This window comes from Haemorhous mexicanus, chromosome 14 (assembly GCF_027477595.1).
Source record: "Haemorhous mexicanus isolate bHaeMex1 chromosome 14, bHaeMex1.pri, whole genome shotgun sequence".
In the NCBI taxonomy this organism is placed as follows: domain Eukaryota; kingdom Metazoa; phylum Chordata; class Aves; order Passeriformes; family Fringillidae; genus Haemorhous; species Haemorhous mexicanus.
In genome coordinates this window covers 1,026,715-1,049,993 of record NC_082354.1, presented here as the reverse complement: position 1 = coordinate 1,049,993, position 23,279 = coordinate 1,026,715, and positions in this window count along the sequence as shown.

Genomic DNA, 23,279 nt, shown 5'->3' with positions numbered 1-23,279 from the left:
ACAAGTCACCACCTCAGTTTCACGGTGTCAGTTTGCAGGCGGTACTTGGCACTCTCAAACCAGCCTGACTTGGAACTGGTGCCAGCTTTCCTCTGGGAGGCATCCTGCTCAATATGGATTTTGAGGTGCCAGCCGGCCTCTTCGGGCCACAGGCCCTGGAACACAAACAACATCCATTTTCCCAAGTAAGCAAAAGTCACCACCTCAGTTTCATGGTGTCAGTTTGCAGGAGGTACTTGGAACTCGCAAACCAGCCTGACTTGGAACTGGTGCCAGCTTTCCTCTGGGAGGCATCCTGCGCAATATGGATTTTTAGGTGCCAGCCGGCCTCTTTGGGCCACAGGCCCTGGAAAACAAACAATGGCCATTTTCCCAGGTAAGCACAAGTCACCACCTCAGTTTCATGGTGTCAGTTTGCAGGCGGTACTTGGCACTCTCAAACCAGCCTGACTTGGAACTGGTGCCAGCTTTCCTCTGCGAGGCATCCTGCAAAATATGGATTTTTATGTGCCAGCCGGCCTCTTCGGGCCACAGGCCCTGGAACACAAACAACGGCCATTTACCCAGGTAAGCAAAAGTCGCCGCCTCAGTTTCATGGTGTCAGTTTGCAGGAGGTACTTGGCACTCTCAAACCAGCCTGACTTGGAACTGGTGCCAGCTTTCCTCTGCGAGGCATTCTGCGCAATATGGATTTTTAGGAGCCAGCCGGCCTCTTCGGGCCACAGTCCCTGGAACACAAAAACAACGGCCAATTTCCCAGGTAAGCACAAGTCACCACCTCAGTTTCATGGTGTCAGTTTGCAGGCGGTACTGGGCACTCTCAAACCAGCCTGACTTGGAACTGGTGCCAGCTTACCTCTGCGAGGCATTCTGCGCAATATGGATTTTTAGGAGCCAGCCTTCCTATCCGGGCCACAGGCGATGGAAAACAAACGACGGCCATTTTCCCAGGTAAGGAAAAGTCACCACCTCAGTTTCATGGTGTCAGTTTGCAGGAGGGGCTTGGTACTCTCAAACCAGCCTGACTTGGAACTGGTGCCAGCTTTCCTCTGCGAGGCATCCTGCAAAATATGGATTTTTAGGTGCCAGCCGGCCTATCCGGGCCACAGGCCCTTGAACACAAACAACGGCCATTTTCCCAGGTAAGCAAAAGTCACCACCTCAGTTTCATGGTGTCAGTTTGCAGGAGGTACTTGGCACCCTCAAACCAGCCTGACTCTGAACTGGTGCCAGCTTTCCTCTGCGAGGCATCCTGCGCAATATGGATTTTTAGGTGCCAGCCGGGCTCTTCAGGCCACAAGCCCTGGAACACAAAAACAACGGCCATTTTCCCAGGTAAGCACAAGTCACCACCTCAGTTTCATGGTGTCAGTTTGCAGGCGGTACTTGGCACTCTCAAACCAGCCTGACTTGGAACTGGTGCCAGCTTTCCTCTGGGAGGCATCCTGCGCAATATGGATTTTTAGGAGCCAGCCGGCCTATCCGGGCCACAGGCCCTGGAACACAAACAACGGCCATTTTCCCAAGTAAGCAAAAGTCACCACCTCAGTTTCATGGTGTCAGTTTGCAGGAGGTACTTGGAACTCTCAAACCAGCCTGACTTGGAACTGGTGCCAGCTTTCCTCTGGGAGGCATCCTGCGCAATATGGATTTTTAGGAGCCAACCGGCCTATACAGGCCACAGGCCCTGGAACACAAACAACGGCCAATTTCCCAGGTAAGCACAAGTCACCACATCAGTTTCATGGTGTCAGTTTGCAGGAGGTACTTGGCACCCTCAAACCAGCCTGACTTGGAACTGGTGCCAGCTTTCCTCTGGGAGGCATCCTGCGCAATATGGATTTTTAGGTGCCAGCCGGCCTCTTCGGGCCACAGGCCCTGGGGCACAAACAATGGCCATTTTCGCAGGTAAGCACAAGTCACCACATCAGTTTCACGGTGTCAGTTTGCAGGCGGTACTTGGCACTCTCAAACCAGCCTGACTTGGAACTGGTGCCAGCTTTCCTCTGGGAGGCATCTTGCGCAACATGGATTTTTAGGTGCCAGCCGGCCTCTTCAGGCCACAGGCCCTGGAAAACAAACAAAGGATATTTTCCCAGGTAAGCACAAGTCACCACCTCAGTTTCATGGTGTCAGTTTGCAGGCGGTACTTGGCACTCTCAAACCAGCCTGACTTGGAACTGGTGCCAGCTTTCTTCTGAGAGGCATCCTGCACAATATGGATTTTTAGATTCAAGCCGGCCTATCCAGGCATCAGGCCCTGGAACACAAACAACGGCCATTTTCCCAGGTAAGCACAAGTCACCACATCAGTTTCATGGTGTCAGTTTGCAGGAGGTACTTGGCACTCTCAAACCAGCCTGACTTGGAACTGGTGCCAGCTTTCTTCTGAGAGGCATCCTGCGCAATATGGATTTTTAGGAGCCAGCCGGCCTCTTCGGGCCACAGGCCCTGGAACACAAAAACAACGGCCAATTTCCCAGGTAAGCACAAGTCACCACCTCAGTTTCATGGTGTCAGTTTGCAGGCGGTACTGGGCACTCTCAAACCAGCCTGACTCGGAACTGGTGCCAGCTTTCTTCTGGGAGGCATTCTGCGCAATATGGATTTTTAGGAGCCAGCCTTCCTATCCGGGCCACAGGCCCAGGAAAACAAACAACGGCCATTTTCCCTGGTATGGAAAAGTCACCACCTCAGTTTCATAAGGTCAGTTTGCAGGAGGTGCTTGGTACTCTCAAACCAGCCTGACTTGGCAATGGTGCCAGCTTTCCTCTGCGAGGCATCCTGCGCAATATGGATTTTTAGGAGCCAGCCGGCCTATCCGGGCCACAGGCCCTGGAACAAAAACAACGACCATTTTCCCAGGTAAGCACAAGTCACCACCTCAGTTTCATGGTGTCAGTTTGCAGGCGGTACTTGGCACTCTCAAACCAGCCTGACTTGGAACTGGTGCCAGCTTTCTTCTGAGAGGCATCCTGCGCAATATGGATTTTTAGGAGCCAGCCGGCCTCTTCGGGCCACAGGCCCTGGAAAACAAACAACTGCCATTTTCCCAGTTAAGCAAAAGTCACCACATCAGTTTCATGGTGTCAGTTTGCAGGAGGTGCTTGGTAGTCTCAAACCAGCCTGACTTGGCAATGGTGCCAGCTTTCCTCTGGGAGGCATCCTGCGCAATATGGATTTTTAGGAGCCAGCCGTCCTATCCGGGCCACAGGCCCTGGAACACAAACAACAGGCAATTTCCCAGGTAAGCACAAGTCAGCACCTCAGTTTCACGGTGTCAGTTTGCAGGCGGTACTTGGCACTCTCAAACCAGCCTGACTTGGAACTGGTGCCAGCTTTCCTCTGCGAGGCATCCTGCAAAATATGGATTTTGAGGTGCCAGCCGGCCTCTTCGGGCCACAGGCCCTGGAACACAAACAACATCCATTTTCCCAAGTAAGCAAAAGTCACCACCTCAGTTTCATGGTGTCAGTTTGCAGGAGGTACTTGGCACTCTCAAACCAGCCTGACTTGGAACTGGTGCCAGCTTTCCTCTGGGAGGCATCCTGCGCAATATGGATTTTTAGGTGCCAGCCGGCCTATCCGGGCCACAAGCCCTGGAACACAAACAATGGCCATTTTCCCAGGAAAGCAAAAGTCACCACCTCAGTTTCATGGTGTCAGTTTGCAGGCGGTACTTGGCACTCTCAAACCAGCCTGACTAGGAACTGATGCCAGCTTTCCTCTGGGAGGCATCCTGCGCAATATGGATTTTTAGGAGCCAGCCGGCCTCTTCGGCCACAAGCCCTGGAACACAAACAACGGCCATTTTCCCAGGTAAGCAAAAGTCACCACCTCAGTTTCATGGTGTCAGTTTGCAGGAGGTACTTGGAACTCGCAAACCAGCCTGACTTGGAACTGGTGCCAGCTTTCCTCTGGGAGGCATCCTGCGCACTATGGATTTTTAGGTGCCAGCCGGCCTCTTCAGGCCACAGGCCCTGGAAAACAAACAACTGCCATTTTCCCAGGTAAGCACAAGTCACCACCTCAGTTTCATGGTGTCAGTTTGCAGGCGGTACTTGGCACTCTCAAACCAGCCTGACTTGGAACTGGTGCCAGCTTTCTTCTGAGAGGCATCCTGCGCAATATGGATTTTTAGATTCAAGCCGGCCTATCCAGGCATCAGGCCCTGGAACACAAACAACGGCCATTTTCCCAGGTAAGCACAAGTCACCACCTCAGTTTCATGGTGTCAGTTTGCAGGAGGTACTTGGCACTCTCAAACCAGCCTGACTTGGAACTGGTGCCAGCTTTCCTCTGCGAGGCATTCTGCGCAATATGGATTTTTAGGAGCCAGCCGGCCTCTTCAGGCCACAGGCCCTGGAAAACAAACAACTGCCATTTTCCCAGGTAAGCACAAGTCACCACCTCAGTTTCATGGTGTCAGTTTGCAGGCGGTACTTGGCACTCTCAAACCAGCCTGACTTGGAACTGGTGCCAGCTTTCTTCTGAGAGGCATCCTGCGCAATATGGATTTTTAGATTCAAGCCGGCCTATCCAGGCATCAGGCCCTGGAACACAAACAACGGCCATTTTCCCAGGTAAGCACAAGTCACCACCTCAGTTTCATGGTGTCAGTTTGCAGGAGGTACTTGGCACTCTCAAACCAGCCTGACTAGGAACTGATGCCAGCTTTCCTCTGGGAGGCATCCTGCGCAATATGGATTTTTAGGTGCCAGCCGGCCTCTTTGGGCCACAGGCCCTGGAAAACAAACAATGGCCATTTTCCCAGGTAAGCACAAGTCACCACCTCAGTTTCATGGTGTCAGTTTGCAGGCGGTACTTGGCACTCTCAAACCAGCCTGACTTGGAACTGGTGCCAGCTTTCCTCTGCGAGGCATCCTGCAAAATATGGATTTTTATGTGCCAGCCGGCCTCTTCGGGCCACAGGCCCTGGAACACAAAAACAACGGCCAATTTCCCAGGTAAGCACAAGTCACCACCTCAGTTTCATGGTGTCAGTTTGCAGGCGGTACTGGGCACTCTCAAACCAGCCTGACTTGGAACTGGTGCCAGCTTACCTCTGCGAGGCATTCTGCGCAATATGGATTTTTAGGAGCCAGCCTTCCTATCCGGGCCACAGGCGATGGAAAACAAACAACGGCCATTTTCCCAGGTAAGGAAAAGTCACCACCTCAGTTTCATGGTGTCAGTTTGCAGGAGGGGCTTGGTACTCTCAAACCAGCCTGACTTGGAACTGGTGCCAGCTTTCCTCTGCGAGGCATCCTGCAAAATATGGATTTTTAGGTGCCAGCCGGCCTATCCGGGCCACAGGCCCTTGAACACAAACAACGGCCATTTTCCCAGGTAAGCAAAAGTCACCACCTCAGTTTCATGGTGTCAGTTTGCAGGAGGTACTTGGCACCCTCAAACCAGCCTGACTCTGAACTGGTGCCAGCTTTCCTCTGCGAGGCATCCTGCGCAATATGGATTTTTAGGTGCCAGCCGGGCTCTTCAGGCCACAAGCCCTGGAACACAAAAACAACGGCCATTTTCCCAGGTAAGCACAAGTCACCACCTCAGTTTCATGGTGTCAGTTTGCAGGCGGTACTTGGCACTCTCAAACCAGCCTGACTTGGAACTGGTGCCAGCTTTCCTCTGGGAGGCATCCTGCGCAATATGGATTTTTAGGAGCCAGCCGGCCTATCCGGGCCACAGGCCCTGGAACACAAACAACGGCCATTTTCCCAAGTAAGCAAAAGTCACCACCTCAGTTTCATGGTGTCAGTTTGCAGGAGGTACTTGGAACTCTCAAACCAGCCTGACTTGGAACTGGTGCCAGCTTTCCTCTGGGAGGCATCCTGCGCAATATGGATTTTTAGGAGCCAACCGGCCTATACAGGCCACAGGCCCTGGAACACAAACAACGGCCAATTTCCCAGGTAAGCACAAGTCACCACATCAGTTTCATGGTGTCAGTTTGCAGGAGGTACTTGGCACCCTCAAACCAGCCTGACTTGGAACTGGTGCCAGCTTTCCTCTGGGAGGCATCCTGCGCAATATGGATTTTTAGGTGCCAGCCGGCCTCTTCGGGCCACAGGCCCTGGGGCACAAACAATGGCCATTTTCCCAGGTAAGCACAAGTCACCACATCAGTTTCACGGTGTCAGTTTGCAGGCGGTACTTGGCACTCTCAAACCAGCCTGACTTGGAACTGGTGCCAGCTTTCCTCTGGGAGGCATCTTGCGCAACATGGATTTTTAGGTGCCAGCCGGCCTCTTCAGGCCACAGGCCCTGGAAAACAAACAAAGGATATTTTCCCAGGTAAGCACAAGTCACCACCTCAGTTTCATGGTGTCAGTTTGCAGGCGGTACTTGGCACTCTCAAACCAGCCTGACTTGGAACTGGTGCCAGCTTTCTTCTGAGAGGCATCCTGCACAATATGGATTTTTAGATTCAAGCCGGCCTATCCAGGCATCAGGCCCTGGAACACAAACAACGGCCATTTTCCCAGGTAAGCACAAGTCACCACATCAGTTTCATGGTGTCAGTTTGCAGGAGGTACTTGGCACTCTCAAACCAGCCTGACTTGGAACTGGTGCCAGCTTTCTTCTGAGAGGCATCCTGCGCAATATGGATTTTTAGGAGCCAGCCGGCCTCTTCGGGCCACAGGCCCTGGAACACAAAAACAACGGCCAATTTCCCAGGTAAGCACAAGTCACCACCTCAGTTTCATGGTGTCAGTTTGCAGGCGGTACTGGGCACTCTCAAACCAGCCTGACTCGGAACTGGTGCCAGCTTTCTTCTGAGAGGCATCCTGCGCAATATGGATTTTTAGGAGCCAGCCGGCCTCTTCGGGCCACAGGCCCTGGAAAACAAACAACTGCCATTTTCCCAGTTAAGCAAAAGTCACCACATCAGTTTCATGGTGTCAGTTTGCAGGAGGTGCTTGGTACTCTCAAACCAGCCTGACTTGGCAATGGTGCCAGCTTTCCTCTGGGAGGCATCCTGCGCAATATGGATTTTTAGGAGCCAGCCGTCCTATCCGGGCCACAGGCCCTGGAAAACAAACAACTGCCATTTTCCCAGGTAAGCACAAGTCACCACCTCAGTTTCATGGTGTCAGTTTGCAGGCGGTACTTGGCACTCTCAAACCAGCCTGACTTGGAACTGGTGCCAGCTTTCCTCTGCGAGGCATCCAGCGCAATATGGATTTTTAGGTGCCAGCCGGCCTATCCGGGCCACAGGCCCTTGAACACAAACAACGGCCATTTTCCCAGGTAAGCAAAAGTCACCACCTCAGTTTCATGGTGTCAGTTTGCAGGAGGTACTTGGCACCCTCAAACCAGCCTGACTCTGAACTGGTGCCAGCTTTCCTCTGCGAGGCATCCTGCGCAATATGGATTTTTAGGTGCCAGCCGGGCTCTTCAGGCCACAAGCCTTGGAACACAAAAACAACGGCCATTTTCCCAGGTAAGCACAAGTCACCACCTCAGTTTCATGGTGTCAGTTTGCAGGCGGTACTTGGCACTCTCTAACCAGCCTGACTTCGAACTGGTGCCAGCTTTCCTCTGGGAGGCATCCTGCGCAATATGGATTTTTAGGTGCCAGCCGGCCTCTTCGGGCCACAAGCCCTGGGGCACAAACAATGGCCATTTTCCCAGGTAAGCACAAGTCACCACCTCAGTTTCACGGTGTCAGTTTGCAGGCGGTACTTGGCACTCTCAAACCAGCCTGACTTGGAACAGGTGCCAGCTTTCCTCTGGGAGGCATCCTGCGCAACATGGATTTTTAGGTGCCAGCCGGCCTCTTCAGGCCACAGGCCCTGGAAAACAAACAAAGGATATTTTCCCAGGTAAGCACAAGTCACCACCTCAGTTTCATGGTGTCAGTTTGCAGGCGGTACTTGGCACTCTCAAACCAGCCTGACTTGGAACTGGTGCCAGCTTTCTTCTGAGAGGCATCCTGCGCAATATGGATTTTTAGATTCAAGCCGGCCTATCCAGGCATCGGGCCCTGGAACACAAACAACGGCCATTTTCCCAGGTAAGCTCAAGTCACCACCTCAGTTTCATGGTGTCAGTTTGCAGGCGGTACTTGGCACTCTCAAACCAGCCTGACTCGGAACTGGTGCCAGCTTTCCTCTGGGAGGCATTCTGCGCAATATGGATTTTTAGGAGCCAGCCTTCCTATCCGGGCCACAGGCCCTGGAAAACAAACAACGGCCATTTTCCCTGGTATGGAAAAGTCACCACCTCAGTTTCATAAGGTCAGTTTGCAGGAGGTGCTTGGTACTCTCAAACCAGCCTGACTTGGCAATGGTGCCAGCTTTCCTCTGGGAGGCATCCTGCGCAATATGGATTTTTAGGTGCCCGCCGGCCTATCCGGGCCACAATCCCTGGAACACAAACAACGGCCATTTTCCCAAGTAAGCAAAAGTCACCACCTCAGTTTCATAATGTCAGTTTGCAGGAGGTACTTGGTACTCTCAAACCAGCCTGACTTGGCAATGGTGCCAGCTTTCCTCTGGGAGGCATCCTGCGCAATATGGATTTTAAGGTGCCAGCCGGCCTATCCGGGCCACAGGCCCTGGAACAAAAACAAAGGCCAATTTCCCAGGTAAGCACAAGTCACCACCTCAGTTTCACGGTGTCAGTTTGCAGGCGGTACTTGGCACTCTCAAACCAGCCTGACTTGGAACTGGTGCCAGCTTTCCTCTGAGAGGCATCCTGCTCAATATGGATTTTGAGGTGCCAGCCGGCCTCTTCGGGCCACAGGCCCTGGAACACAAACAACATCCATTTTCCCAGGTAAGCACAAGTCACCACATCAGTTTCATGGTGTCAGTTTGCAGGAGGTACCTGGCACTCTCAAACCAGCCTGACTTGGAACTGGTGCCAGCTTTCTTCTGAGAGGCATCCTGCGCAATATGGATTTTTAGGTGCCAGCCGGCCTCTTTGTGCCACAGGCCCTGGAAAACAAACAACTGCCATTTTCCCAGATAAGCACAAGTCACCACCTCAGTTTCAGGGTGTCAGTTTGCAGGCGGTACTTGGCACTCTCAAACCAGCCTGACTTGGAACTGGTGCCAGCTTTCCTCTGCGAGGCATCCTGCAAAATATGGATTTTTAGGTGCCAGCCGGCCTATCCGGGCCACAGGCCCTTGAACACAAACAACGGCCATTTTCCCAGGTAAGCAAAAGTCACCACCTCAGTTTCATGGTGTCAGTTTGCAGGAGGTACTTGGCACCCTCAAACCAGCCTGACTCTGAACTGGTGCCAGCTTTCCTCTGCGAGGCATTCTGCGCAATATGGATTTTTAGGTGCCAGCCGGGCTCTTCAGGCCACAAGCCCTGGAACACAAAAACAACGGCCATTTTCCCAGGTAAGCACAAGTCACCACCTCAGTTTCATGGTGTCAGTTTGCAGGCGGTACTTGGCACTCTCTAACCAGCCTGACTTCGAACTGGTGCCAGCTTTCCTCTGGGAGGCATCCTGCGCAATATGGATTTTTAGGAGCCAGCCGGCCTATCCGGGCCACAGGCCCTGGAACACAAACAACGGCCATTTTCCCAAGTAAGCAAAAGTCACCACCTCAGTTTCATGGTGTCAGTTTGCAGGAGGTACTTGGAACTCTCAAACCAGCCTGACTTGGAACTGGTGCCAGCTTTCCTCTGGGAGGCATCCTGCGCAATATGGATTTTTAGGAGCCAGCCGGCCTATCCATGCCACAGGCCCTGGAACACAAACAACTGCCAATTTCCCAGGTAAGCACAAGTCACCACATCAGTTTCATGGTGTCAGTTTGCAGGAGGTACTTGGCACCCTCAAACCAGCCTGACTTGGAACTGGTGCCAGCTTTCCTCTGGGAGGCATCCTGCGCAATATGGATTTTTAGGTGCCAGCCGGCCTCTTCGGGCCACAAGCCCTGGGGCACAAACAATGGCCATTTTCCCAGGTAAGCACAAGTCACCACCTCAGTTTCACGGTGTCAGTTTGCAGGCGGTACTTGGCACTCTCAAACCAGCCTGACTTGGAACAGGTGCCAGCTTTCCTCTGGGAGGCATCCTGCGCAACATGGATTTTTAGGTGCCAGCCAGCCTCTTCAGGCCACAGGCCCTGGAAAACAAACAAAGGATATTTTCCCAGGTAAGCACAAGTCACCACCTCAGTTTCATGGTGTCAGTTTGCAGGCGGTACTTGGCACTCTCAAACCAGCCTGACTTGGAACTGGTGCCAGCTTTCTTCTGAGAGGCATCCTGCGCAATATGGATTTTTAGATTCAAGCCGGCCTATCCAGGCATCAGGCCCTGGAACACAAACAACGGCCATTTTCCCAGGTAAGCACAAGTCACCACCTCAGTTTCATGGTGTCAGTTTGCAGGCGGTACTTGGCACTCTCAAACCAGCCTGACTCGGAACTGGTGCCAGCTTTCCTCTGGGAGGCATTCTGCGCAATATGGATTTTTAGGAGCCAGCCTTCCTATCCGGGCCACAGGCCCAGGAAAACAAACAACGGCCATTTTCCCTGGTATGGAAAAGTCACCACCTCAGTTTCACAAGGTCAGTTTGCAGGAGGTGCTTGGTACTCTCAAACCAGCCTGACTTGGCAATGGTGCCAGCTTTCCTCTGGGAGGCATCCTGCGCAATATGGATTTTTAGGTGCCCCCCGGCCTATCCGGGCCACAATCCCTGGAACACAAACAACGGCCATTTTCCCAGGTAAGCAAAAGTCACCACCTCAGTTTCATAATGTCAGTTTGCAGGAGGTACTTGGTACTCTCAAACCAGCCTGACTTGGCAATGGTGCCAGCTTTCCTCTGGGAGGCATCCTGCGCAATATGGATTTTTAGGTGCCAGCCGGCCTATCCGGGCCACAGGCCCTGGAACAAAAACAAAGGCCAATTTCCCAGGTAAGCACAAGTCACCACCTCAGTTTCACGGTGTCAGTTTGCAGGCGGTACTTGGCACTCTCAAACCAGCCTGACTTGGAACTGGTGCCAGCTTTCCTCTGAGAGGCATCCTGCTCAATATGGATTTTGAGGTGCCAGCCGGCCTCTTCGGGCCACAGGCCCTGGAACACAAACAACATCCATTTTCCCAAGTAAGCAAAAGTCACCACCTCAGTTTCATGGTGTCAGTTTGCAGGAGGTACTTGGAACTCGCAAACCAGCCTGACTTGGAACTGGTGCCAGCTTACCTCTGCGAGGCATTCTGCGCAATATGGATTTTTAGGAGCCAGCCGGCCTATCCAGGCCACAGGCCCTGGAACACAAACAACGGCCATTTTCCCAGGAAAGCAAAAGTCACCACCTCAGTTTCATGGTGTCAGTTTGCAGGAGGTACTTGGAACTCGCAAACCAGCCTGACTTGGAACTGGTGCCAGCTTTCCTCTGCGAGGCATCCTGCAAAATATGGATTTTTAGGTGCCAGCCGGCCTATCCGGGCCACAGGCCCTTGAACACAAACAACGGCCATTTTCCCAGGTAAGCAAAAGTCACCACCTCAGTTTCATGGTGTCAGTTTGCAGGAGGTACTTGGCACCCTCAAACCAGCCTGACTCTGAACTGGTGCCAGCTTTCCTCTGCGAGGCATCCTGCGCAATATGGATTTTTAGGTGCCAGCCGGGCTCTTCAGGCCACAAGCCCTGGAACACAAAAACAACGGCCATTTTCCCAGGTAAGCACAAGTCACCACCTCAGTTTCATGGTGTCAGTTTGCAGGCGGTACTTGGCACTCTCAAACCAGCCTGACTTCGAACTGGTGCCAGCTTTCCTCTGGGAGGCATCCTGCGCAATATGGATTTTTAGGAGCCAGCCGGCCTATCCGGGCCACAGGCCCTGGAACACAAACAACGGCCATTTTCCCAAGTAAGCAAAAGTCACCACCTCAGTTTCATGGTGTCAGTTTGCAGGAGGTACTTGGAACTCTCAAACCAGCCTGACTTGGAACTGGTGCCAGCTTTCCTCTGGGAGGCATCCTGCGCAATATGGATTTTTAGGAGCCAGCCGGCCTATCCAGGCCACAGGCCCTGGAACACAAACAACGGCCAATTTCCCAGGTAAGCACAAGTCACCACATCAGTTTCATGGTGTCAGTTTGCAGGAGGTACTTGGCACCCTCAAACCAGCCTGACTTGGAACTGGTGCCAGCTTTCCTCTGGGAGGCATCCTGCGCAATATGGATTTTTAGGTGCCAGCCGGCCTCTTCGGGCCACAAGCCCTGGGGCACAAACAATGGCCATTTTCCCAGGTAAGCACAAGTCACCACATCAGTTTCATGGTGTCAGTTTGCAGGAGGTACTTGGCACTCTCAAACCAGCCTGACTTGGAACTGGTGCCAGCTTTCTTCTGAGAGGCATCCTGCGCAATATGGATTTTTAGGTGCCAGCCGGCGTCTTCGTGCCACAGGCCCTGGAAAACAAACAACTGCCATTTTCCCAGTTAAGCACAAGTCACCACCTCAGTTTCATGGTGTCAGTTTGCAGGCGGTACTTGGCACTCTCAAACCAGCCTGACTTGGAACTGGTGCCAGCTTTCCTCTGCGAGGCATCCTGCAAAATATGGATTTTTAGGTGCCAGCCGGCCTATCCGGGCCACAGGCCCTTGAACACAAACAACATCCATTTTCCCAGGTAAGCAAAAGTCACCACCTCAGTTTCATGGTGTCAGTTTGCAGGAGGTACTTGGCACCCTCAAACCAGCCTGACTTGGAACTGGTGCCAGCTTTCCTCTGTGAGGCATCCTGCGCAATATGGATTTTTAGGTGCCAGCCGGGCTCTTCAGGCCACAAGCCCTGGAACACAAAAACAACGGCCATTTTCCCAGGTAAGCACAAGTCACCACCTCAGTTTCATGGTGTCAGTTTGCAGGCGGTACTTGGCACTCTCAAACCAGCCTGACTTCGAACTGGTGCCAGCTTTCCTCTGGGAGGCATCCTGCGCAATATGGATTTTTAGGAGCCAGCCGGCCTATCCGGGCCACAGGCCCTGGAACACAAACAACGGCCATTTTCCCAAGTAAGCACAAGTCACCACCTCAGTTTCATGGTGTCAGTTTGCAGGAGGTACTTGGAACTCTCAAACCAGCCTGACTTGGAACTGGTGCCAGCTTTCCTCTGGGAGGCATCCTGCGCAATATGGATTTTTAGGAGCCAGCCGGCCTATCCAGGCCACAGGCCCTGGAACACAAACAACTGCCAATTTCCCAGGTAAGCACAAGTCACAACATCAGTTTCATGGTGTCAGTTTGCAGGAGGTACTTGGCACCCTCAAACCAGCCTGACTTGGAACTGGTGCCAGCTTTCCTCTGGGAGGCATCCTGCGCAATATGGATTTTTAGGTGCCAGCCGGCCTCTTCGGGCCACAAGCCCTGGGGCACAAACAATGGCCATTTTCCCAGGTAAGCACAAGTCACCACCTCAGTTTCATGGTGTCAGTTTGCAGGCGGTACTTGGCACTCTCAAACCAGCCTGACTTGGAACAGGTGCCAGCTTTCCTCTGGGAGGCATCCTGCGCAACATGGATTTTTAGGTGCCAGCCGGCCTCTTCAGGCCACAGGCCCTGGAAAACAAACAAAGGATTTTTTCCCAGGTAAGCACAAGTCACCACCTCAGTTTCATGGTGTCAGTTTGCAGGCGGTACTTGGCACTCTCAAACCAGCCTGACTTGGAACTGGTGCCAGCTTTCTTCTGAGAGGCATCCTGCGCAATATGGATTTTTAGGTGCCAGCCGGCCTCTTCGGGCCACAGGCCCTGGAACACAAAAACAACGGCCAATTTCCCAGGTAAGCACAAGTCACCACCTCAGTTTCACGGTGTCAGTTTGCAGGCGGTACTTGGCACTCTCAAACCAGCTTGACTTGGAACAGGTGCCAGCTTTCCTCTGGGAGGCATCCTGCGCAACATGGATTTTTAGGTGCCAGCCGGCCTCTTCAGGCCACAGGCCCTGGAAAACAAACAAAGGATATTTTCCCAGGTAAGCACAAGTCACCACCTCAGTTTCATGGTGTCAGTTTGCAGGCGGTACTTGGCACTCTCAAACCAGCCTCACTTGGAACTGGTGCCAGCTTTGTTCTGAGAGGCATCCTGCGCAATATGGATTTTGAGGTGCCAGCCGGCCTCTTCGGGCCACAGGCCCTGGAACACAAAAACAACGGCCAATTTCCCAGGTAAGCACAAGTCACCACCTCAGTTTCATGGTGTCAGTTTGCAGGCGGTACTGGGCACTCTCAAACCAGCCTGACTCGGAACTGGTGCCAGCTTTCCTCTGGGAGGCATTCTGCGCAATATGGATTTTTAGGAGCCAGCCTTCCTATCCGGGCCACAGGCCCAGGAAAACACACAACGGCCATTTTCCCTGGTATGGAAAAGTCACCACCTCAGTTTCATAAGGTCAGTTTGCAGGAGGTGCTTGGTACTCTCAAACCAGCCTGACTTGGCAATGGTGCCAGCTTTCCTCTGGGAGGCATCCTGCGCAATATGGATTTTTACGTGCCCGCCGGCCTATCCGGGCCACAATCCCTGGAACACAAACAACGGCCATTTTCCCAGGTAAGCAAAAGTCACCACCTCAGTTTCATAATGTCAGTTTGCAGGAGGTACTTGGTACTCTCAAACCAGCCTGACTTGGCAATGGTGACAGCTTTCCTCTGGGAGGCATCCTGCGCAATATGGATTTTTAGGAGCCAGCCGGCCTATCCAGGCCACAGGCCCTGGAACACAAACAACTGCCAATTTCCCAGGTAAGCACAAGTCACCACATCAGTTTCATGGTGTCAGTTTGCAGGAGGTACTTGGAACTCTCAAACCAGCCTGACTTGGAACTGGTGCCAGCTTTCCTCTGGGAGGCATCCTGCGCAATATGGATTTTTAGGAGCCAGCCGGCCTATCCAGGCCACAGGCCCTGGAACACAAACAACTGCCAATTTCCCAGGTAAGCACAAGTCACCACATCAGTTTCATGGTGTCAGTTTGCAGGAGGTACTTGGCACTCTCAAACCAGCCTGACTTGGAACTGGTGCCAGCTTTCCTCTGGGAGGCATCCTGCGCAATATGGATTTTTAGGTGCCAGCCGGCCTCTTCGGGCCACAAGCCCTGGGGCACAAACAATGGCCATTTTCCCAGGTAAGCACAAGTCACCACCTCAGTTTCACGGTGTCAGTTTGCAGGCGGTACTTGGCACTCTCAAACCAGCCTGACTTGGAACAGGTGCCAGCTTTCCTCTGGGAGGCATCCTGCGCAACATGGATTTTTAGGTGCCAGCCGGCCTCTTCAGGCCACAGGCCCTGGAAAACAAACAAAGGATATTTTCCCAGGTAAGCACAAGTCACCACCTCAGTTTCATGGTGTCAGTTTGCAGGCGGTACTTGGCACTCTCAAACCAGCCTGACTTGGAACTGGTGCCAGCTTTCTTCTGAGAGGCATCCTGCGCAATATGGATTTTTAGGTGCCAGCCGGCCTCTTCGGGCCACAGGCCCTGGAACACAAAAACAACGGCCAATTTCCCAGGTAAGCACAAGTCACCACCTCAGTTTCATGGTGTCAGTTTGCAGGCGGTACTGGGCACTCTCAAACCAGCCTGACTCGGAACTGGTGCCAGCTTTCCTCTGGGAGGCATTCTGCGCAATATGGATTTTTAGGAGCCAGCCTTCCTATCCGGGCCACAGGCCCAGGAAAACAAACAACGGCCATTTTCCCTGGTATGGAAAAGTCACCACCTCAGTTTCATAAGGTCAGTTTGCAGGAGGTGCTTGGTACTCTCAAACCAGCCTGACTTGGCAATGGTGCCAGCTTTCCTCTGGGAGGCATCCTGCGCAATATGGATTTTTAGGTGCCCGCCGGCCTATCCGGGCCACAATCCCTGGAACACAAACAACGGCCATTTTCCCAGGTAAGCAAAAGTCACCACCTCAGTTTCACAATGTCAGTTTGCAGGAGGTATTTGGTACTCTCAAACCAGCCTGACTTGGCAATGGTGACAGCTTTCCTCTGGGAGGCATCCTGCGCAATATGGATTTTTAGGAGCCAGCCGGCCTATCCGGGCCACAGGCCCTGGAACAAAAACAACGGCCAATTTCCCAGGTAAGCACAAGTCACCACCTCAGTTTCACGGTGTCAGTTTGCAGGCGGTACTTGGCACTCTCAAACCAGCCTGACTTGGAACTGGTGCCAGCTTTCCTCTGGGAGGCATCCTGCAAAATATGGATTTTGAGGTGCCAGCCGGCCTCTTCGGGCCACAGGCCCTGGAACACAAACAACATCCATTTTCCCAAGTAAGCAAAAGACACCACCTCAGTTTCATGGTGTCAGTTTGCAGGAGGTACTTGGAACTCGCAAACCAGCCTGACTTGGAACTGGTGCCAGCTTTCCTCTGGGAGGCATCCTGCGCAATATGGATTTTTAGGAGCCAGCCGGCCTATCCAGGCCACAGGCCCTGGAACACAAACAACGGCCATTTTCCCAGGAAAGCAAAAGTCACCACCTCAGTTTCATGGTGTCAGTTTGCAGGAGGTACTTGGCACTCTCAAACCAGCCTGACTTGGAACTGGTGCCAGCTTTCTTCTGAGAGGCATCCTGCGCAATATGGATTTTTAGGTGCCAGCCGGCCTCTTCGTGCCACAGGCCCTGGAAAACAAACAACTGCCATTTTCCCAGTTAAGCACAAGTCACCACCTCAGTTTCATGGTGTCAGTTTGCAGGCGGTACTTGGCACTCTCAAACCAGCCTGACTTGGAACTGGTGCCAGCTTTCCTCTGCGAGGCATCCTGCAAAATATGGATTTTTAGGTGCCAGCCGGCCTATCCGGGCCACAGGCCCTTGAACACAAACAACATCCATTTTCCCAGGTAAGCAAAAGTCACCACCTCAGTTTCATGGTGTCAGTTTGCAGGAGGTACTTGGCACCCTCAAACCAGCCTGACTTGGAACTGGTGCCAGCTTTCCTCTGCGAGGCATCCTGCGCAATATGGATTTTTAGGTGCCAGCCGGGCTCTTCAGGCCACAAGCCCTGGAACACAAAAACAACGGCCATTTTCCCAGGTAAGCACAAGTCACCACCTCAGTTTCATGGTGTCAGTTTGCAGGCGGTACTTGGCACTCTCTAACCAGCCTGACTTCGAACTGGTGCCAGCTTTCCTCTGGGAGGCATTCTGCGCAATATGGATTTTTAGGATCCAGGCTTCCTATCCGGGCCACAGGCCCTGGAACACAAACAACGGCCATTTTCCCAAGTAAGCAAAAGACACCACCTCAGTTTCATGGTGTCAGTTTGCAGGAGGTACTTGGAACTCTCAAACCAGCCTGACTTGGAACTGGTGCCAGCTTTCCTCTGGGAGGCATCCTGCGCAATATGGATTTTTAAGAGCCAGCCGGCCTATCCAGGCCACAGGCCCTGGAACACAAACAACGGCCAATTTCCCAGGTAAGCACAAGTCACCACATCAGTTTCATGGTGTCAGTTTGCAGGAGGTACTTGGCACCCTCAAACCAGCCTGACTTGGAACTGGTGCCAGCTTTCCTCTGGGAGGCATCCTGCGCAATATGGATTTTTAGCTGCCAGCCGGCCTCTTCGGGCCACAAGCCCTGGGGCACAAACAATAGCCATTTTCCCAGGTAAGCACAAGTCACCACCTCAGTTTCACGGTGTCAGTTTGCAGGCGGTACTTGGCACTCTCAAACCAGCCTGACTTGGAACTGGTGCCAGCTTTCCTCTGCGAGGCATCCTGCGCAACATGGATTTTTAGGTGCCAGCCGGCCTCTTCAGGCCACAGGCCCTGGAAAACAAACAAAGGATATTTTCCCAGGTAAGCACAAGTCACCACCTCAGTTTCATGGTGTCAGTTTGCAGGCGGTACTTGGCACTCTCAAACCAGCCTGACTTGGAACTGGTGCCAGCTTTCTTCTGAGAGGCATCCTGCGCAATATGGATTTTGAGGTGCCAGCCGGCCTCTTCGGGCCACAGGCCCTGGAACACAAAAACAACGGCCAATTTCCCAGGTAAGCACAAGTCACCACCTCAGTTTCATGGTGTCAGTTTGCAGGCGGTACTGGGCACTCTCAAACCAGCCTGACTCGGAACTGGTGCCAGCTTTCCTCTGGGAGGCATTCTGCGCAATATGGATTTTTAGGAGCCAGCCTTCCTATCCGGGCCACAGGCCCAGGAAAACAAACAACGGCCATTTTCCCTGGTATGGAAAAGTCACCACCTCAGTTTCATAAGGTCAGTTTGCAGGAGGTGCTTGGTACTCTCAAACCAGCCTGACTTGGCAATGGTGCCAGCTTTCCTCTGGGAGGCATCCTGCGCAATATGGATTTTTAGGTGCCCGCCGGCCTATCCGGGCCACAATCCCTGGAACACAAACAACGGCCATTTTCCCAGGTAAGCAAAAGTCACCACCTCAATTTCATAATGTCATTTTGCAGGAGGTACTTGGTACTCTCAAACCAGCCTGACTTGGCAATGGTGACGGCTTTCCTCTGGGAGGCATCCTGCGCAATATGGATTTTTAGGAGCCAGCCGGCCTATCCGGGCCACAGGCCCTGGAACAAAAGCAACGGCCAATTTCCCAGGTAAGCACAAGTCACCACCTCAGTTTCACGGTGTCAGTTTGCAGGCGGTACTTGGCACTCTCAAACCAGCCTGACTTGGAACTGGTGCCAGCTTTCCTCTGGGAGGCATCCTGCAAAATATGGATTTTGAGGTGCCAGCCGGCCTCTTCGGGCCACAGGCCCTGGAACACAAACAACATCCATTTTCCCAAGTAAGCAAAAGACACCACCTCAGTTTCATGGTGTCAGTTTGCAGGAGGTACTTGGAACTCGCAAACCAGCCTGACTTGGAACTGGTGCCAGCTTTCCTCTGGGAGGCATCCTGCGCAATATGGATTTTTAGGAGCCAGCCGGCCTATCCAGGCCACAGGCCCTGGAACACAAACAACGGCCATTTTCCCAGGAAAGCAAAAGTCACCACCTCAGTTTCATGGTGTCAGTTTGCAGGAGGTACTTGGAACTCGCAAACCAGCCTGACTTGGAACTGGTGCCAGCTTTCCTCTGGGAGGCATCCTGCGCAATATGGATTTTTAAGAGCCAGCCGGCCTATCCAGGCCACAGGCCCTGGAACACAAACAACTGCCAATTTCCCAGGTAAGCACAAGTCACCACATCAGTTTCATGGTGTCAGTTTGCAGGAGGTACTTGGCACCCTCAAACCAGCCTGACTTGGAACTGGTGCCAGCTTTCCTCTGGGAGGCATCCTGCGCAATATGGATTTTTAGGTGCCAGCCGGCCTCTTCGGGCCACAAGCCCTGGGGCACAAACAATGGCCATTTTCCCAGGTAAGCACAAGTCACCACCTCAGTTTCACGGTGTCAGTTTGCAGGCGGTACTTGGCACTCTCAAACCAGCCTGACTTGGAACAGGTGCCAGCTTTCCTCTGGGAGGCATCCTGCGCAACATGGATTTTTAGGTGCCAGCCGGCCTCTTCAGGCCACAGGCCCTGGAAAACAAACAAAGGATATTTTCCCAGGTAAGCACAAGTCACCACCTCAGTTTCATGGTGTCAGTTTGCAGGCGGTACTTGGCACTCTCAAACCAGCCTGACTTGGAACTGGTGCCAGCTTTCTTCTGAGAGGCATCCTGCGCAATATGGATTTTTAGGTGCCAGCCGGCCTCTTCGGGCCACAGGCCCTGGAACACAAAAACAACGGCCAATTTCCCAGGTAAGCACAAGTCACCACCTCAGTTTCATGGTGTCAGTTTGCAGGCGGTACTGGGCACTCTCAAACCAGCCTGACTCGGAACTGGTGCCAGCTTTCCTCTGGGAGGCATTCTGCGCAATATGGATTTTTAGGAGCCAGCCTTCCTATCCGGGCCACAGGCCCAGGAAAACAAACAACGGCCATTTTCCCTGGTATGGAAAAGTCACCACCTCAGTTTCATAATGTCAGTTTGCAGGAGGTGCTTGGTACTCTCAAACCAGCCTGACTTGGCAATGGTGCCAGCTTTCCTCTGGGAGGCATCCTGCGCAATATGGATTTTTAGGTGCCCGCCGGCCTATCCGGGCCACAATCCCTGGAACACAAACAACGGCCATTTTCCCAGGTAAGCAAAAGTCACCACCTCAGTTTCATAATGTCAGTTTGCAGGAGGTACTTGGTACTCTCAAACCAGCCTGACTTGGCAATGGTGACAGCTTTCCTCTGGGAGGCATCCTGCGCAATATGGATTTTTAGGAGCCAGCCGGCCTATCCGGGCCACAGGCCCTGGAACAAAAACAACGGCCAATTTCCCAGGTAAGCACAAGTCACCACCTCAGTTTCACGGTGTCAGTTTGCAGGCGGTACTTGGCACTCTCAAACCAGCCTGACTTGGAACTGGTGCCAGCTTTCCTCTGGGAGGCATCCTGCAAAATATGGATTTTGAGGTGCCAGCCGGCCTCTTCGGGCCACAGGCCCTGGAACACAAACAACATCCATTTTCCCAAGTAAGCAAAAGACACCACCTCAGTTTCATGGTGTCAGTTTGCAGGAGGTACTTGGAACTCGCAAACCAGCCTGACTTGGAACTGGTGCCAGCTTTCCTCTGGGAGGCATCCTGCACAATATGGATTTTTAGGAGCCAGCCGGCCTATCCAGGCCACAGGCCCTGGAACACAAACAACGGCCATTTTCCCAGGAAAGCAAAAGTCACCACCTCAGTTTCATGGTGTCAGTTTGCAGGAGGTACTTGGAACTCGCAAACCAGCCTGACTTGGAACTGGTGCCAGCTTTCCTCTGCGAGGCATCCTGCGCAACATGGATTTTTAGGTGCCAGCCGGCCTCTTCAGGCCACAGGCCCTGGAAAACAAACAACTGCCATTTTCCCAGGTAAGCACAAGTCACCACCTCAGTTTCATGGTGTCAGTTTGCAGGCGGTACTTGGTACTCTCAAACCAGCCTTACTTGGCAATGGTGCCAGCTTTCCTCTGGGAGGCATCCTGCGCAATATGGATTTTTAGGTGCCAGCCGGCCTCTTCGGGCCACAGGCCCTGGAACACAAAAACAACGGCCATTTTCCCAGGTAAGCACAAGTCACCACCTCAGTTTCATGGTGTCAGTTTACAGGCGGTACTGGGCACTCTCAAACCAGCCTGACTCGGAACTGGTGCCAGCTTTCCTCTGGGAGGCATTCTGCGCAATATGCATTTTTAGGAGCCAGCCTTCCTATCCGGGCCACAGGCCTTGGAAAACAAACAACGGCCATTTTCCCTGGTAAGGAAAAGTCACCACCTCAGTTTCATAATGTCAGTTTGCAGGAGGTACTTGGTACTCTCAAACCAGCCTGACTTGGCAATGGTGCCAGCTTTCCTCTGCGAGGCATCCTGCGCAATATGGATTTTTAGGAGCCAGCCGGCCTATCCGGGCATCAGGCCCTGGAACAAAAACAACGGCCAATTTCCCTGGTAAGCACAAGTCACCACCTCAGTTTCATGGTGTCAGTTTGCAGGCGGTACTTGGCACTCTCAAACCAGCCTGACTTGGAACTGGTGCCAGCTTTCTTCTGAGAGGCATCCTGCGCAATATGGATTTTTAGGAGCCAGCCGGCCTATCCGGGCCACAGGCCCTGGAACACAAACAACAGGCAATTTCCCAGGTAAGCACAAGTCACCACCTCAGTTTCACGGTGTTAGTTTGCAGGCGGTACTTGGCACTCTCAAACCAGCCTGACTTGGAACTGGTGCCAGCTTTCCTCTGGGAGGCATCCTGCAAAATATGGATTTTGAGGTGCCAGCCGGCCTCTTCGGGCCACAGGCCCTGGAACACAAAAACAACGGCCAATTTCCCAGGTAAGCACAAGTCACCACCTCAGTTTCATGGTGTCAGTTTGCAGGCGGTACTGGGCACTCTCAAACCAGCCTGACTTGGAACTGGTGCCAGCTTACCTCTGCGAGGCATTCTGCGCAATATGGATTTTTAGGAGCCAGCCTTCCTATCCGGGCCACAGGCGATGGAAAACAAACAACGGCCATTTTCCCAGGTAAGGAAAAGTCAACACCTCAGTTTCATAATGTCAGTTTGCAGGAGGTGCTTGGTACTTTCAAACCAGCCTGACATGGAACTGGTGCCAGCTTTCCTCTGCGAGGCATCCTGCAAAATATGGATTTTTAGGTTCCAGCCGGCCTATCCGGGCCACAGGCCCTTGAACACAAACAACGGCCATTTTCCCAGGTAAGCAAAAGTCACCACCTCAGTTTCATGGTGTCAGTTTGCAGGAGGTACTTGGCACCCTCAAACCAGCCTGACTTGGAACTGGTGCCAGCTTTCCTCTGGGAGGCATCCTGCGCAATATGGATTTTTAGGTGCCAGCCGGCCTCTTCGGGCCACAAGCCCTGGGGCACAAACAATGGCCATTTTCCCAGGTAAGCACAAGTCACCACCTCAGTTTCACGGTGTCAGTTTGCAGGCGGTACTTGGCACTCTCAAACCAGCCTGACTTGGAACAGGTGCCAGCTTTCCTCTGGGAGGCATCCTGCGCAACATGGATTTTTAGGTGCCAGCCGGCCTCTTCAGGCCACAGGCCCTGGAAAACAAACAAAGGATATTTTCCCAGGTAAGCACAAGTCACCACCTCAGTTTCATGGTGTCAGTTTGCAGGCGGTACTTGGCACTCTCAAACCAGCCTGACTTGGAACTGGTGCCAGCTTTCTTCTGAGAGGCATCCTGCGCAATATGGATTTTTAGGTGCCAGCCGGCCTCTTCGGGCCACAGGCCCTGGAACACAAAAACAACGGCCAATTTCCCAGGTAAGCACAAGTCACCACCTCAGTTTCATGGTGTCAGTTTGCAGGCGGTACTGGGCACTCTCAAACCAGCCTGACTCGGAACTGGTGCCAGCTTTCCTCTGGGAGGCATTCTGCGCAATATGGATTTTTAGGAGCCAGCCTTCCTATCCGGGCCACAGGCCCAGGAAAACAAACAACGGCCATTTTCCCTGGTATGGAAAAGTCACCACCTCAGTTTCATAAGGTCAGTTTGCAGGAGGTGCTTGGTACTCTCAAACCAGCCTGACTTGGCAATGGTGCCAGCTTTCCTCTGGGAGGCATCCTGCGCAATATGGATTTTTAGGTGCCCCCCGGCCTATCCGGGCCACAATCCCTGGAACACAAACAACGGCCATTTTCCCAGGTAAGCAAAAGTCACCACCTCAGTTTCATAATGTCAGTTTGCAGGAGGTACTTGGTACTCTCAAACCAGCCTGACTTGGCAATGGTGACAGCTTTCCTCTGGGAGGCATCCTGCGCAATATGGATTTTTAGGAGCCA